The sequence below is a fragment of the Rhinolophus sinicus genome, linkage group LG01 (genome assembly GCF_036562045.2).
Source record: "Rhinolophus sinicus isolate RSC01 linkage group LG01, ASM3656204v1, whole genome shotgun sequence".
NCBI classification, from domain to species: Eukaryota; Metazoa; Chordata; class Mammalia; order Chiroptera; family Rhinolophidae; genus Rhinolophus; species Rhinolophus sinicus.
In genome coordinates, this window is record NC_133751.1 from 152,377,231 (window position 1) to 152,383,230 (window position 6,000).

Genomic DNA, 6,000 nt, shown 5'->3' on the forward strand with positions numbered 1-6,000 from the left:
ATCTGGGCTACCCCAGCAAGCACCTCCCAGCCCACACAGCTGCAAGGATTTTTGTTTCTCCAGCCTATGCTGGTTGGAGAACTGTACAAGTCTTCCTACCCCTCCAAGGGGGTCCAGCTCTCCGGCAGCTGCATGGCTTTTTCTATGCTGGTTGGGGAACCATCCTCATCCTCCCTCCACTCCATAGGGATCCAACTCCGAACAGTGGCCACCCGACACCATACACTGTGTGGGGGCCACATGTCCTTCTGCCCAGAGTCAGACATCATTCTTACCTGGCTGGAATCTTGCTTGCCGCACCAGGTATCCAAGTGGGTGGTGGCCTCAGTGCAAGACGTCCACAACCCCCGTAGCCATGGCCAACAGGACGGCGTGCCATCCGGAGGCTTGAGTGGACCACCAATTCACCGAGGGGTCATGTTTCTCCCAAGCAGATTGCGTTTCCTGCTCCCGGTGCCACTCCTCACGTATTTCCCGAGACTGAGTTCTCATATGCACAAGCTGCTCCACGACCTTTCAGAGAATTTCAGCTGACACCACACTCTGCTCGCTGTACCATGTGTAATGCAGGATCTCTGATCCAGCTCCCCACATAAGAATGCAGGATATAGTGAGGCCAAAAAGGAACACCCACAGAGCCATGGATAGGGGGTTCATACCACTATATTCTCACTAGTGGCTGGGTTGGAGATACAGGAAGCAGGAGCCACCATCTGCCATCCGCCTCCCTGCCAACCAAAAACCCCACTTAGCTAGCCACGGCAGTTATATCAGTGGCTAATGGCTAACCAGTAACAGCTGATGGCCACCTGATCACAGCTGATGGCCATCTACTACCCAAGCCAGCATCTTTCCACATGAGGTCGAGAGCCTGGAAACTACTCTCTGGGACTCTGTCCCCACAAGCTCTAAACACAGTTTAACTCTCACATGATTTTAAAGAGCTCAAAGTTTACATTAAAATACTGTTTTACTAAATTCATTCCTCTACTCATCCTCAAAAATCTTTAGTGACATGACTTTTCTCACAGCAGTGATTCTCAAACTTGGAGAAGCTTGTCTAAAATGCATATTCCTGGACCTTACTCTTGAACGTCTAGAATGGGACCCATTCGAAATCTGTATATTTTAAGGATTCCAGTGCAACTGTTAATAGGTGGTTTTAGTAGGCTGAGTAATGGTCTCCCAAAGATGTTCATGTTGTAATCTTCAGAACCTGTGATAAATTAGCTTAAATGACAAGAGGCTTGGCAGATGTGATTAAGTTAAGGATCTTGAGATGGGAAGATTACCCTGGTTATCCAGGTGGGTCAGTGTAATTACAAAGGTGCTTAGAAGAGGGAGGCAAGAGGGTCAAAGTAAAAAAAACAACAACCAGGGGCCGGGGGTGGGGGGGATGTGACAATGGGACCAGTAGTTGAAGTGATGTGCTTTAAGATGGAGGAAGGAGCCATAAGCCAAGGAATACAGACAGCCTCCAGAAGTTGGAAAAGACAAGGAAACAGATTCTCAGATCATCTCCTGAAACCTCCAGAAAGAATGCTGATGTGCAACACCTTGATTTTAGACTTCTGACCTCTAGAACTGTAAAATAATAAATCTGTATTGTTTTAAGCCACTAAATTTGTGATAATTTGTTACAACAATGATATGAAATTAATACAGTGATCCATGAAATACAGCATTAACTCAGATAAAACACTTTAGGTAGAAATCAACTTCAATGCCTCCCATTATAGAAAAGGAACCCAGAGAGTGAAAAGTAAATTACCCCACTTCACTCAGGAACTTAGGGAAAGTTCAGGACAAAATGGAATTCTCTTAGTTTCCTTCTATCTCTTTATCCTGGCATTCAAGCTTGCTTCCTCCATCTAGTCCAACCTTTCCCACATTATCCGATCACTCCTATGAAAAAAGCAAGCTAGTCAGCACATTCTTTCCCCCTGAATAAGCCCCATAATTTCTGTTTTACTACCTTGGCACTTATACTTACCTCTTCCTTAAGTGTTTACATTCTTAAATGTTAAGGTTCATTCAAGGTCAGGTCCTGCCGTTTCCTGAGCTATCCAGAATCAGATGAGCACTGGCCTCTGAACTCTTGTGGTGTCAGTACAGCTGCTTTTTAGAGATCGTGATGAAGCATCCACAGTCAGTCTATTCCTCAATGTGATGATCTGATTACCTCTGGGGCTTGTTGATGGTCCATAAAGGAAAACTGAGGCAGGAATGGATGACTAAAGATCTTTAATCTAAGTCAAGTGCCTAGATTTTCAAGTTCTACTTCTATAGGAATTACGCTTAATTATTTCAACAGCTTTTTAATAATAAATAACTAATGAACTTTAATTACTCGTTTTTGTTAGTGTAGATAGATATCTTGCTTGTTCAACAATTAAAAACTCAGTTACTTGATTTATGGATGACAAACTCAATATTTACATCTCAGTAGAGTAACACAACCTTCTTAAACATATTTATTATTGAGCTATAACTCACAAACTATACAATTCACCATTTTAAAGTAATTTTTAATGTATTCATAGAGTAGTGCAACAATCACCACTATCCAGTTCCAGAACATTTTCATTGACTTCAAAAGAAACCCTTCAACCATTAACACACTCCCCATTCTCTCTTCTCACCTCCCACCTCCACCCCCACCCCGAATCAGCCCCTGGAAACCACTAATTAATTTCCTCTCTCTATGGATTTGCCCATTTCATGTAAATGATATCATCCAATAAGTGGGTTTTTATGACTTTTTATTTTTTTTATTAAGCTTAATGTTTTCAAGGTTCATCCATGTTGTAGAATGTATCAGAATCTCATTTATTTCTATGGTCGAATAATATTCCATTGTATGGATACACTACGTTTTTTATACATTCATCAGCTGATGGATATTTGGATTGTTTCCACTTTTTAGGTTATATGAATAATGGTGCTATGAGCATTCGTACACTAATTTGTGTGTGTGTGTGTGTGTGTGTGTGTGAAAATATGTTTTTAATTCTATTTGGCATATACTTAGGAGTAGTATTTTTGGTTCATATGTATACCTTATTGAGGTATCGTTTCCCACTGTTTCAGTGATGACACCGTTTTACATTCAAATCAGCAATATATAAGGATTCCAATTTCTCCACATCCTGGCCAACACTTATTTTCATTTTTAGTTTTAAGTATATCCATCCTAGTGGGTGTGCAGTGGTATCTCATTGTGGTTTTGATTTGCATTTCCCTGATGAATAATGATGTTGAATATCTTTTCTTGTGTTTTATTGACCATTTGTATATCTTCTTTGGAAAAAACATCTATTCAAATCCTTTACCTGTTAAAGAAAGGGTTATTTGTCTTTTTTTATTGTAAAGAACACAGCCTCTTGAATTCATATAAGAATCTAGAAACCGGGGTACACTTCCCAAGAATTAGCCAGCATCTTTTCCCTTTTCATAGATTTGTGTGTTTCAGGTCACCAGTCCCACTATAATCCCACTATATATTCCTTCACAGCAATCAAACTTAGGGCTTCAAATGAGGGGCGAGACCAACCTCCCAGCTCTAAAGAAATTTGGAGAGATAGCTGAACGGCTGCCTCCTTCTTGAGAATCAGATCTCTGAGAGTCCTTGCTTAACCATCCAATCCATGGCAGTCAATCACTTTCTAATTAGAAAGTGATAATTGCATTATCCTTTTTTCATATTTTTCATGATACTCATTATCTGGTATCTCTCATATGTTTGCTTATTGATTATTTCTTCCTTACAAAAATTTAAATTCCATGAGGACAAGACATTGCCTCTTATAGTTGCATGACAAATGCTGACACAGTGCCTGTCACATAGTAGATTGGAACTGAGGTTCAATTTTCATGGCTGTTGATCCTCAGAAAGCAGTATGGGTCGAAGGAAGATTGGTCGAAGGAAGAAGGAAAGTTCTTACCTACCACAGATAGAAAAGACAGGGTGTGAGTGCATATCGCTCCCCGGAAGCATCATTTTGACAGCACATATCTAGTAGTCACACATATCTAAATTCAAAATTCTAGCTATGCTACCCACCATCAGAAGAACCCAGGACGAGATGTTGAACTTATCTGAGCCCCTCTCCCATGCTGAGAAAATGGGGACGATAATACAAATCTTACAGAAGTGTTTTGAGATTTAGAAACAATGCTATATCTAGCACTGCATTTCCTACAATAGGTGATCAATACATGTTAGCTGCTTTTCTTCTCTTTAAATGTTTGTTTCACATACAAATTTATTGTGAGTGGGTGGGGGAAAGAGAAATTAGATTTAAAAAAAAATGTAAAAAGAAAGGGCATTAGGGAAAAAACTAAGGCTTATCATTTATTTGAATACCAGTTAATGAAGCTATTTAACTGTATGAGTGACTTGCAGATTCAGTACCATTTGGGAGACTTTCCAATTTCCCCTTTCCATTGGCATTGTTTCCCAAACTTAGCTAGATATGGTAATATTATCTGAAAATATAGGTTCTAGAATTCACTTCAGACCTCCAGGTAGTAACCTGCAGATCTGTGTCTTAACTCACTCCTCAAGGAATCTGGTGATTGGCCAAGTCTAGAAAATTGATATTGTATCTTTTATTTCCCAGAAAGACTAAAACCTTTCACAGCTGAATATTAAAAATAGAATATATTTCTGGTCAAGACAGTGGAGCAGGTAAATGTTGTGTTCACCTCCTTTCAGGACCACATCAATTACAACTAAACAACAGAACCACTATTATTGAGAATCGCCTGAAATCTAGCTGAACCGAAGCCCTACAACCAAGGACATACAGAAGAACCCACCTTGAGATTGGTAGGAGGGGCAGAGACTCGGAACAGGCTAGGTCCACACCTGGGTTCAACCATTAAAAATTGGGAGGGATATCTTGGCTGCAGAGGTCCCCCCCTGAGGGGTGAAGGGTCCCACCCCTCCCCAGCCCAGGGTTTCAGTGCTGGGGAGAGAAGTCTCCATAACTTCTGGCTGTGAAAATCAGCAGAGATTGTGGCTGAGTGAGATGGAGGGAGGCTGCACTCCTAGGTGCTCCTCTTAAAGGGACCACACTTGGACTTACTCACTGATGGACTCACTTGCTATGAGATCCAGTGCTGAGGCAGCAGCTCGAAAGGTACCAGGGACATAGAGGGATAAACTGAATAGTTTAGCTTCAGGGTGACGGCTGGAGGGGCAGCTTTCTCCTGAAGAGAGGAGCTGGTGGCAGCCATTGTTTCTCTGTTGAGCCCACCCCCACCCTGCATGCAAATGCAAGCAAATGTCATATCCAAGTCTCCATTAAACTGGCTATCACTTTTCATCTGCCCCACCCTAGTGATTCCCTGAGACAAGGCCCCACCCAACTTTAAGGCCCAACCAAGCTGCTTCCAGTGGCTTTTCCATATAAACAGACTGCCTTGGCTCATGCTGTGGACTTTCCTAAAATCTCTCTAACATTCACAAACCCCAAGTAAGCAGCATCTGGCTTCAGTTTGTCCCATACCACTGGTTGAGCAGTCCTAAGCCCTAAACTACCAACAGCCGGCTTTGGTTCACAACTTGGTCTCTAAGGACAGTGTGGGTGGCAGCCATGCTTTGTGACTCATGCCAGGTCGCCCTGAGTGGGACACAGACTGCAGCTGAACTTGGCCTGCAGTGGGTTCCCTCCCAGGAGGCCGTACGTCTGACAGGCCCACTGAACAGCTTCAGACTAGGCCGGAGCATCATCCAGTCACCTCCAAGGATGACACACTCAAAGGACAGACTGGGCCTGCACCAGATATCCTTAAAGCGAACCCTGCTCTGTAGGGTCAGACCCCACACAAAAGCTCCTCCACTGCAATCACAAGCCAGTCCTCATAACCAATCAGCCTGAGGGTAAATACCTCCTATTGACTTGCAAACAGCAATCAAGTGTCCACAACAGGAGGGCACACACAACTCACACAGGGACACACCTGGAGCACCCCGCTATGTTGACCAGGGAGACT